This window comes from Protomyctophum bolini (genome assembly GCF_963924005.1).
Source record: "Protomyctophum bolini genome assembly, chromosome: 16".
NCBI lineage: Eukaryota > Metazoa > Chordata > Actinopteri > Myctophiformes > Myctophidae > Protomyctophum > Protomyctophum bolini.
In genome coordinates, this window is record NC_137877.1 from 39,420,275 (window position 1) to 39,432,931 (window position 12,657).

At 42.4% G+C, this 12,657-nt stretch overlaps 1 protein-coding gene across 4 annotated transcripts in view; it reads right to left on the reverse strand.

Moving 5' to 3' along the window:
- The window catches only part of LOC308330619 (R3H domain-containing protein 1-like), a 120,412-nt gene extending 108,107 nt beyond the window's left edge, over positions 1–12,305 (reverse strand). For all 4 annotated transcript variants that reach the window (XM_080785565.1, XM_080785564.1, XM_080785562.1 and 1 more), the window contains exon 1: positions 12,189–12,305. The gene's annotated coding sequence lies outside the window, so the exon portion shown is untranslated. The remainder of the gene's footprint in view (positions 1–12,188) is intronic.
- Between the last annotated feature and the right edge of the window lie 352 nt (positions 12,306–12,657).

Consider the following 12,657-nt stretch of genomic DNA (forward strand, 5'->3'; position numbering starts at 1 on the left):
ATCTGAAAATATGTTGTTCCCAGGGACCCTCCCAGATTTGAGTTAAAATGTTCACTCTGAAAGAATATATATATTCCAAATTCGCGCCACATTTTCACGACTTTTCAAAAATAGCCGACCTACAAGCTCGTAGCGCGACACTCGGTGGCGCGCTATGAGCTTGTAGATTTGCTATTTTTCAATAGCTAAATTATAACATAATATAATGTTTAAAACACCAAAAGGGGTTCCCGCACAGAATGGGTTAATATTGTTGTGCAATTAAATTGGCAGTGTGACCCTTTTTCCGATGACGGATGGACCGGGCCGGCATTCACACACACACACACACACACACACACACACACACACAGTGAAAGACGGATGGAGTGTTGCGCGGTAATAGTTTTACAGCCAGCAGTCGGGTCACGGCAGGCCGGGGTGCATGAATGAATGGAGGAGCCGACTGTCTCAGAGGGGAGGCTCAGCCATCTCTCCCACCGTGTCACTTTTCTCTAATAACACTGCAAAGTGCAAACAGAGAAAAGGTAAAGGAAGGCACACACTTTCTGTGATGAACATCACATCATAAAAAGGAGGGATGCTGGGATGCGTACCAAGACCATTCAAGTATTTCAGCTGTGACGTGAACGCCACCCTTCTGAGATACTACTTCCGGGTCCTACTTTTGTGTGGCTTTTGTGTCCCCATAGAGTTATACTGTGACGCTCCGTCGGACTAAATCTGAGACGAAAACAACCACGAAAGTCTCATTTTACCGCTTTCCTTTCCTCGCAACAACAAAGCTGCGCTGCTCTCCCAAATCTGGCAGTGACAGGCCGTCTGCCCCCCACGCAATACTATCGCCATTTTATTTTTATTGTGTCAACTAAATCCTCATTAATGCAAACTAGATTCAACATACTCAAGCCTGCACACATTCTAAATATGCCCTTCAAAATATTTTACCGAGCAAATGGTTACCTTCAAAAATAATGATAATAATAGTCTTTATTGTCTCCACATCATATCTTTTTGTTGTCATGGACACACAATTCTACTCGAGTTGGAAGCATTAAGACCCATTTTAACTCTCAATGGCTTCCTTTCTGAAAAATAACGTCATTGTAAAAAGATTCACGCGTTTAGATATTCTATTTACAATGAGATGCGGACGGGAGCTGGTGCCACTTGGACCCGGACGTAACGTACGGTAGCACTACAAAATGACGTCTGACTTAAATACTGAATGGCCTTGCACCGACACAGACATCCGGAATGAGAAGATGGGGAAAAGAAGATTCCTGTCGTCTGCGAGAGATATCAAGATGTAGAGCGGTTGTGTCAAAAAAAGGTCACCAGCAGCAGCAACGCCGGCTCAAATAAAAAATAAGGAACAGTTATGTAAAAATAAAAAAAAGCATCCGACTCTCTCCCGTTATGGAGAGACGGAGGAGAAAAGGAACGGAGGCAAAGCCAGATGACAAGAGGCAATGTAATAATAACCACTTCTCTCTCTCGCTGTTCTCTGAGGGAGTATTACAGGCCCTACAGCCACACTGCAACACATCAGCTCCGCTGGGATCACAAAGTTTCACTGTGTAGAACATGCCAACTTTAAACTGACCCAGAAAACAAGAAAAAAAACATACATTGTGCCGTCGTGGCTGTTTCATAAACTACAGTAGCATGCCCACAACACCAACACGCTATATGCTCTGTAGGCCCAAGTGCCATCGGTGTGATTAATGAAGAGAAACACAAACGGAAAGAAAACTCGCCCTAAATATGACAATGATGGTGGTGTGTGCACTGACCGGGCGCCCATCCAGTCTCGAACAGTCACGACTATGGTATAGTGATCCTTTAGGATTTTACACTTTTATACGTCCATGAAAACGTTATAATCATGGATTATGGGAGCGCCTGCTGGCTGAGCGCATCATGTCACATACAGGCTCTGTCCCGACAGCGTGTCGCGCATTCAAAACGTCCCAGTTCATGACGACCTTTGCTGCATATGTCTCCCCATGACGACCTTTGCTGCATATGTCTCCCCATGACGACCTTTGCTGCATATGTCTCCCCATGACGACATTTATCTGGAGGTACTTGCCATGAAAATGTGTGGGAATCACTGGTTCAAACAACAATATGAAACAAGCCCAAATAAACAACTACCCTTTAGAAACCAGCCCAAATAAGCAACTACCCTTTAGAAACCAGCCCAAATAAGCAACTACCCTTTAGAAAAAAGCCCAAATAAGTAAAGTCCCTTTAGAAACCAGCCCAAATAAGTAACTACCCTTTAGAAAAAAGCCCAAATAAGCAACTACCCTTTAGAAACAAGCCCAAATAAGCAACTAAACTTTTAAAAACAAGCCCCCAAAAAAGCGCAACCTGCAAGTTGTCCCAAAGTCGCTTATAATAAAACTGCATGGCAACGCTGTTGTGAGTGTGACCAATGAGATGTGAACCTGGGGTCTGGGAAGCTCAAAGCTGCAGCCATTGGCTCATGACACGAGCACACGACCAATGGGTCAGCGCATTCAGTGTTGTATTTGTCGCAATTATTCATCAACTTAAAAAAGGAGTAATTCACACAAAAACAAATATTGCATTTGAGTTCAGAAGAGTAGACTGTTCCTTCTAGACTGACACATGTGTAGCTATTCTTTAATCAAATGTATGCAGTCAGAATAAGCCTTAACCCATTCTGACCGGGCACCCATTTTGGTGTTAGCATCATGTTATGCTTTAGCTATTGAAAAATAGCAGATCTACAAGCTCATAGCGCGCCACCGAGTGGCGCGCTACGAGCTTGTAGGTCTGCTATTTTTGAAAAATCGAAGAACGACTGACATTTTTAGAATCTGATCTCAGGTCAGAATGGGTTAATCAGAACCAGTGTGTGTCCAGTGGAAACCTCGTATGAATCTGATCTCAGGTCAGAATGGGTTAAAGACACCATGAGTTGCTTTAATTTATGTTAATTTAGTTTGTCTTTTATTTGAATAGCAGCCTATTAAATCAGCAGCTAATACAAATCATTTTTTGAATGAATTATATGTTGTTAGTTAGAACTAAAATAACCTAAAATATATTTTTAAGGGCGATAGCTAAAAAAAAAGTGTCATAATCCGATGAATCGATTAAATAGTCGGCAGATGAATCGATTATGAAAACAATCGTTAGTTGCAGCCCCAGTGGAGACATTAGTTCACCTTACACGACGCAACAAGCTCCTGCATGCATCAGCATCACGCCAGCGACATTAATAATATAATCTCGCCATTATAATAATAATAATCTCTCCCTGGCTGATGCAGGCCAGGGAGAGAGAGAGAGAAGAAAGACACCATTGGTATTATTGCAAACAATACCGAGGCCTCAGATTAGTCCTCCTAATGCAATTAGACAAGCCAGAAAACTCCAGGCATGGAGAACATTATAGGACCGTTATCTGGAGAGAACGACGCTGCGGTTTAACCCATTATGGGAGGGAAGCGTCATGACGTGCTTTAGCTATTGAAAAATAGCAGATCTGCAAGCTCGTAGCGCGCCACCGAGTGGCGCGCTACGAGCTTGTAGGTATGCTATTTTTGAAAAAAATCGAAAGAACGACTGACATAGAAACATAGCTTTTTCAGAAAACTGTCAGGATGTAGAAGAACATTTATAGAATCTGATCTCAGGTCAGAATGGGTTAATGTTGCTTATTGTTTCCTCCACCACCAAGCAGCGCCACTAGGAAGATAATTGTGTTTTTTCCCCTCCGAGAGAAAACACAAAACGCACATCCACACAATGACGCGCCACTGCACTCAGACCACCTCAGTACCGCTAACCCATACTGTGCGGGAAGGGAACCCCCTTTTGGTGTCACTTTAAGCATTATGTTATATGCTGTTGAAGAATAGCAGATCTACAAGCTCGTAGCTTGTAGATCTGCTATTTTTGAAAAATCATGAAAATGTGGCACAAATTTGGGAATATATATTCTTTCAGAGCGAACGTTTTTAACTCGAATCTTTGTTGTGGTGGGTGGGTGTGGGGGGGGGGGTCCTGGAACAACATATTTAGAGATGGGGGGGGGGTCCACGGCCAAATACATATCATTCTGGGGGTCCTTGACATGAAAAAGGTTCAGCACCACTGACATAGAAACATGGGTTTTTCGTCAATCGACGTCAGGCCTAAACGGGTTAAAACAGCAGAGAAGAAGACCTTGCCGTAGCACCTTGCCCTTAAACGGAGTGCTTTGCAAATTGGCTTAATTCCCTGGAGTGTAGACGGACGCACTGCCCTTATAGATTGGTGACTGACGACACCTGACCCTGGGAGGACAGGAGAATGGACTCCCAGAGCATCTTTTTTTAACCGTTCCTTTTCCATCTCTACTGGAATGGAACTCTCACGTGTTAGATGCCGTCATCAATCACCGCAATCAGACAGGAAGTCCATTTGACGGTCGGTCGGTCTGTGGGTTTGCACAGAGCAGCGCGCTGGCTGTCACCGGGGCTGAAGGAACCCCAGCTGATGAAGTATTTATTGCTTCCAGAGTATGTGCCACTGTTATCCATCATATTAGACAGTGCAGTGCCAATAAGAATCTCAGAGTTGCCAGTGGACGACAGCACTTGTTGATTTTAGTTGGGGGTTTTTTTGTACACCGCGGAGATGTCAAGGACATTGAGAAATAGCTTGATATCGAATGGGACATTGGCTGAAACTTTTTGCTGAAACTTTGGCACTAGATAATTAGCAGGTATCATTTTCCACCTAGTCTCCCGTCGCCAGACAGTCGCGTCTCGCAATGTTCAAACGCTTCCGTCATACAGTCTGGAGCAACGGAAGCTCTGATCATGAGTGAAATATAAATGCTTCCGTCATACAGTCTGGAGCAACGGAAGCTCTGAACATGAGTGAAATATAAATGCTTCCGTCATACAGTCTGGAGCAACGGAAGCTCTGATCATGAGTGAAATATAAATGCTTCCGTCATACAGTCTGGAGCAACGGAAGCTCTGAACATGAGTGAAATATAAATGCTTCCGTCATACAGTCTGGAGCAACGGAAGCTCTGATCATGAGTGAAATATAAATGCTTCCGTCATACAGTCTGGAGCAACGGAAGCTCTGATCATGAGTGAAATATAAATGCTTCCGTCATACGGTCTGGAGCAACGGAAGCTCTGATCATGAGTAAAATATAAATGCTTCCGTCGTACGGTCTGGAGCAACGGAAGCTCTGATCATGAGTGAAATATAAATGCTTCCGTCATACAGTCTGGAGCAACGGAAGCTCTGATCATGAGTGAAATATAAATGCTTCCGTCATACAGTCTGGAGCAACGGAAGCTCTGATCATGAGTAAACGATAAAGCGGAAGAGACTCCTCCCCACTTCTGTTTCGTCTTTACAGTAAAACGTATGTGAACGTATTTTTGTGAACAGAAATGGCAGCTTCCTCACTCTGCATTCGAGAGGTGTAGTTCCAGACTCGATATAGCATTCGGAGACTGTGGAACAGTTGTCTGGCTATACGCGAGACTATATTCCACCCTAAGAATGTAAATAAGTACTGAAAAGGTTAATTGCCAACTCAGGACATCTCTCAACACAAGGCCTACTAACAGATCAAATTATGAGACACTGCAAAAGAAATGCCCTCATATTTGGGCAAACAATGAAACATAGTACACTCTTGGCATCTTGGCATTAGAAATAATTTGCTGTCGGCTACAACCAAAATATCAAAGATAATTGGAGTGAAAAATAAAATGTAACTAAGAAGACCTCATTAGATGAATGTCGGATCGCACGTTTTGACTTTAATAGAAAAGCAATATATCCAGAAGTCATACGTTGAACAATGAGAGGGTGCAAGCAACATGTTGATTATAGAAAAGCCAAATAGCCACCACAGAAGCAAATAAATACTGACATAGAAACATATTTTTCAGAAAACTGTCAGGATGTAGAAAAATGTTTTAGAATCTAATCTCAGGTCAAAATGAGATAAAACAGATTTGATCCAGCCCCCCCAAGCATTCCAAAGAGGAATAGAATCAGGGTTGCCATGTCCTCTTATTATGAGTGCGTTCAGAAATAGCGCACTGAGCAATGCAAACTAAGGCCCTTGTTTACACTGGCAGCCAAATCTAGCCTTAATCAGATCTGAGCCACATCCAGATTGAAATGATCCGATTGGTTTAAATGAGTCCAACAGGTCACATGACTCATTTAAAACAAATCAGATTCCAAGAATCTCTGATCTGATTCGGGCTGGATTTGCCTGCCAATGTAAACGGGGCCTAATAGGAGAGTGCCGAACGTGCCCTATAAGCGATTCGGGCTTGTTTTTTTCTGTAAAGTAACTTGAAAATATTGTTTGTTGTGGGTTACGTTTTTTTGGGGGCGTTTCTTTAAAGTGCAGTTGCTTATTTTTGGGCTTGCTTCCGAATGCCCATTAACCCATTTTGACCTGAGACAAGATTCTACCAATGTCTAAATCCTGTCTAAATCCTGACAGTTTTCTGAAAAACCCTATGTTTCTATGTCAGTGGTTCTCAAACTATTTCACGTCAACAAGGACCCCAAAAATGATATGTAATTGGCAGCCGACCCCCATCTGAAAATATGTTGTTCCAGGGACCCCCCCCCAGAAGCAAAGATTTTGAGTTAAAAACTTTGGCTCTGAAAGAATATATTCAAAGATTTTTCAAAAATAGCTAAAGTATAACTTAATGCTTAAAACACCAAAGGGGTTCCCGCCCCAAAATGGGTCAAGCCAGTGGTTCTCAACAACCATTTTTATATCGAAGACATCCAGATTACTATGCATTTGCCCACGGACCCACATCTGAAAATGACATGTCAGCCAGGGAGCGACCGTCATACCAGATCTGTGTTGTTCAAATGTTTCAAAATGATTTCACGTTTGTGTCCCTTTTTTTGTCAAACATTCAAAATAGCAGATCTACAAGCTCTCAACATGTAGCATAGCAACGCTTTGTGAGCATGTAGATCGGCCATTTTCAAATAGCCTATAGGTCAGATTAAAGTGCTCATGTGGCATACAGTGTCGCTTTTTTGGAGGGGCTTGTTTTCATAGACTCTCTCGCAAAACACCCGACTACACTGAAAAGAATATTGTAGACCACTTCCTTTCAAATGTCAAAATGGGTGTCCAGAGCCTCGAAAAATAACTACAGTTGTTCAGCACACCGTTACAGTATCGTGAAAAGCTGCCGATACTGCCTAGAATTCTGTCGGTGAGTATGTCAGGGGTGGGAGGGGGGGGGGTCCCAGATATGAATGGCATTAAATGGTGGTCAGTAGCCTATGCAGGGCAAGACCTCGACCTCGCGCGTGCGGACTCGGCCCCCAGCCTGGTACCCTATAGTCAAAATATGGCCCTTGAGGAAAATGAATTGGGGAACCCTGGCCTACATAAAAGTTGATCATGTTCTGCTCTGTTGCAAGGTGCGGTCACTAGGTGTGCTATAAAAGCACAAAAATAGCAGATCTACAAGCGCACAGTTTTGAGCTTGTAGCAGAACGATTATTTTCTATTTTTAGAAATAGGGCTTAGGTTAATTATGGGTCCAATATAGGTTCATTATGGGCTTACGCGTTTCGGCATCTGATGAAGGCTGCATAGTTGAAACGTGTAAGCGTTCCTTTTTGGTGTGTGCCAATAAAGAAATGGAAATGTGAGTACTTTGTCCACCGCTTGTTTCATTTTGGAATTGTTTTAATTTTTGGAATTTGTTTTATTCCCATTTTTTTTATGTATACTGGATTTGGGTTTGGCACTCCACTGAAAACCATTGCTGACGCGCAACCTCTTTTTCTCATATCGTTACATCAATGTCATGACAATCTAGAAGAAACAAATAGATTGATTAATTCGCTTTTAGATATTGTTTTACACTGCGCTGCCTGCAACTAGGACAGTGGTGTAGAAAGATACTGCCTACTGGATCAAATTCAATGGACAGAGGAGAGCATCTCAGGACAGGGCTGTGTAGTATAGTAGTAACCGACTACATGTATTCGGGATTACATAATCAGATTAAGGTAAGTACCTATAATGACCCTTAAGCCCAGATTACATGCATATATTATGTATACAGTAGTTAGATTGTCATGGAAGCTTGATTATGATTTTTTTTTCTCACTTAACCCATTCTGTACGGGAACCCGTTTTGGTGTTGGCATTATGTTATGCTTTAGCCATTTAAAAATAGCAGATCTACAAGCTCATAGCGTGCCACGAGCTTGTAGGTCTGCTATTTTAGAAAAATCAAAGAGTGACTGACATAGAAGACACTTTTAGAATCTGATCTCAGGTCAGAATGGAAAACTGTCAGGATGTAGAAGACATTTTTTTAATCTGATCTCAGGTCAGAATGGGTTAATCTACGTGCTACCCCTGGACATTGCACGTTATGCAATGTCCATCACAACCCAGCTTCTGTAATGATATACCAAGACGAAAAATGTTCGACTACTTTTTTCCATGGCGAAAACTAAAAATGGAAACTAAATTAAAACTAAGCTATGATGACTAAAACTAAGACTAAATGTACTGACAATTGTCAACATTAAAAAGTAGACTAAAATGTTAGAAAGGTACTAGTGGACCAGTAATAAAAAAAAGACAAGTCATTTTACACTTGGTTTAGACATGCTTGAAAATAGCAGATCTACAAGCTCACAACGCGTCACAGCGCGGCGCGTTGTGAGCTTGTAGATCTGCACGTAAAATCAGGCAAAATACATTTTAGTCCACTAAATCAACTGTAGATTTAGTCGACTAAAATCTTATGATATATAGTTGACTAAAACTAGACTAACTAAACTAGACTAACACGTGGGCGGCGGTGGTTCAGGGGTAGAGTGGCTGGATGGTAACCATAAGGTTGCCTGTTCGAAACCGGGCTCCCCCAGAGCTAGTGTCGAAGTGTTCTTGGGCAAGACTCTGGACCCCTAATTGCTCCTGATGTGCTCCATGCCTTGCATGGTTTCTGCCGCCATCCGTGTATGAATGTGTGTGTGAATGGGTGAATGTAATGCACAATCTATGTAAAGCGCCTTGGACAAAAGGCGCTATATAAATGCACCATTTACACATTCCAGGTGAACTAAAATGTGACAAAAACTAAATGAAGTTTCAGTCCAAAAGACTAGGACTAAACTAGAAATGTGCTGCCAAAAACAACACTGATCTACACTTGTGGGTTTCAAAATGTGGCCCAAGACGACCAGGGGCCTCTAGGGTGGTAAGCCAAGGGTACTTGAAAGTTCTTCATATATATATATATGAGAGAGAAGTACTACCGTAGCAGACCACCCGCAGCACTCCAGGTTCAAACTAAATCCTTAAAAAAGGTGCAAGGCTCGAAAATATAAGATGAGATGAAGAAAATGCCAGCCTGTCTGGCCTTCCTCAGCGTTTGTAAACGCTGAGGAAGGCCATGAGGCAGGCCGAAATGCGAACGTTTTCAGTCTCAGGAGGTAAATAAAAGTCATGTAAAAGGACATATAATGAGTACTGGCATTTTCTTCATACTGTATATATATCAAATGTATCTCTAACCAACCTAATGTGAGGTGTGCACACCAGGCGCATCTTGGGCCGATATAGATGTGAACGAGTTTTGCCAACGTGCTAAATTTACAACAAAGACGACTTGCATGCTGTAGTTTGCTAGTACCAACAGAAATTTGCATGCACAAGGGCTGTCAAAGTATAGGCTATCTTTTGTTGTTTTTCTTGTTTTCTCACCCCCTCTCTTCGATGTTAGACTGGGCCTACAGCTCTAAACTGACTGGGCCAGGGCCCGCGTCGTGACCCAATAGACCGTACGCCGGTGGTGCACAGTATTCAAAGTATTCAATCAATCAAAAAGAAACTAGCGTACTATACCAATCAATATAAAATATATATGGTTCATGGACAAACCCTGGTCAAATGCCTGTCAATTTGAGGGTCTAGTGAATTGAAATGTTTGAAAAGCCCTGACCTACACCAGTGGTTCTCAAACTGTGGGTCCCCCCATGATTTGGGGGCGGGGGGGGGGGGGTCCCCAGATGACAGTGAAGTGACATCTTAAACTCCGTTTTTAATACCTCAAAATAGGTAATGACTAATGGACTATATACTATACAACTGGTCAAACATTGGCCTAATTGAGAAATGATACAAGAAAGGCAACATTTTGGAAAATAGCCGATCTGCTGTGAGATTATGTAGATCTGCTATCTTCACAATATTTATATATGGGACCGAGTCAAACTAAACATAATGTCATGCCTCAAGTCCTACATTCCAAATGCTTATCAGGATTGGGGTGGGAGGAGGTGGGGGGGGGGCATCCCAAGTTCAGTTCACATTATGATTATTGGGAGAGACTGAAAGGGTTGAGAACCACTGACCTATACACGACACATAAAACAAAACATGGGGAGAGAGGAGGAATCAAACAGTGTGTGTGTGTGCAAGCTCCAGAGCATAGTCTGAGCCCCAGGTTGGGAACTAACATGACAGGCCAGCTATAGGGCCTCACATGGTCCCTATCCCGGCAGGCACACACACAGACAGACAGACAGACAGAGTTAGCTCTGCAAGGCTAGCTGCCTATAGCTCCTTCTCTAAAAGAGAGTAACGGTAAGCTAACCCAACGAGAAATACTAGGAGGAGGCCAGATAAATAAATGAAAAACGAAAACTTGACGCCGGGGAAATAACATCCAATACAAGAACCCAGATTCCACTCAACAAGATGTCGGGGGATGGAAGTCCGTGCTATCGTTCCTTCCACACATTTTCAACACGTTTTGGGTTTTGACAGCTGCTTTGTTTTCATTCCGAGTGGCCCACGGTTTAGCCATTAGCCCCCACAAGTACCTTAACATGCAGGCCTCAAAAGACACTGAACTAAACACCGTTTTAATCTTGTGTTTATTGCTGCTGGCATTGTGTATTAAGGGAATACTAGGGTAAATAATAATAATCCCTGGACAATGCACGTTCTGTCCATTTATGCTATAGTTAACATTTTGGGATTATATGTAGTGGGAAGGGAAATATAAAGTATATGCTGATATATTAGAAGCTAATTCGTGCGACCAAAAAAAGAAATCTTCAACTGGGCAAGAATGCGTCGACGTGACTTATAATTTCAGTACGAAATGTGTTGTCAAGTCAAGAAGACATACAAATAAAAAGGACTCGCAAGAAATGGAACCTTGTATGTTTATAGCAGCCAAGCCGGCCAGCCACCACAGCAGGCAGGCTTATGTTAAGCTCTGCGGCACTTTAATAAAATTATGAACACTTGCACTGCTACCCCTTATTGTTGGAGGTAAAAAAAAAACCCCAGCTCCAAGCCCCGTGCCGACATGTTGACTGTCATCGACATCAAATCTAATTTAGTAGATTTTTCCACTGATCGCACAGGTTGTCCTGGAGTCGGTTAGCCTTTACATCTGTGGCTGGCTGCTAACTAACGCTAGCGAGCTAAAACACTGGAGGAGGAATAGAAAAGTACCCACATGTTTTACTTGAGTAAACGTGTGTAGATATATATACTCTGTTACAAAGTTAAAAGTCCGCAATTCAAAATGTACCAGAGTAAAAAAGTATAAAAGTATTTGTATCAAACTGTACTTTATAAAAGGTACCAAGACAGTATAAAAGCACTCATTATGCTGATATATATCCCATTTCACAAGTTTTAAAATGTACGACAATCTTTGAAAATAGCAGATCTACAGCTTTGTGGGCCGCGGGCCGTAATGTATAGGGCTTTAGTGGTTAATGTATGTTTTATAATAATAATAAAAAACATAATAAGTAACCAGTTTTAAAATAATAGAGTGAAAATGTAATATTTGCCTCTGAAACGTATTGGAGAATAAGTAAATGTAATGGAAATTGGAAATACTATAAAGGGGGGGGGGGGGATTAAAATTAAAAAGAGGTCCTCGAGTACAGTACTTGAGTAAATGTACTCGTTACTTTCCAACCACTGGTGCTAACTATAAGCTAGCGAAGCTAACACCAAAGCAGCAGCAAGCAATGCTTCCAGGTATAGTAGTTAGCTGCTAAGATTAGCCACCACATAACATCCACTTGTTACAGAGATATCACTGTTATTCCGTCTCAGAACCTCCACCCTGGAAGGCTCCGGTCCTTACCCGAACTATGTGGCTGTGTTGTTGTGGTGTGTCGGGGGGAGAAGGCGCCTCGTAAAGGTGTTGATCTTCTGTTTTGCAGGGTGAATCGGCAGCATTGAGTCTTCCAGCATCGGAAGGACAGACAGCAGAGGCAACCACCAGAGCCAGTTGTTGCCAGATTCTGCGAGAGAAATAAGCAGGCCATGTATGGTGGCAGTCCCACGAAAACAAGCCCCCAAAAGAACCCGAGTCAGACCCAAATTCTACGAATGTCAACTGAATCCTGACAGTTTTCTTGAAAACCCCCCTATGTTTATATGTCGGTTGTTCTCAAACATTTTCATATCAAGGACCCCCAACAAATATATGTAATTGGCCACCGATCCCCATCTGAAAATATGTTGTTCCAGGGACCCCCCCCCCCCCCCAGAAGCAAAGATTTGAGGTAAAAACATTTGCTCTGAAAGAATATATATTCAAAGATTTGCTA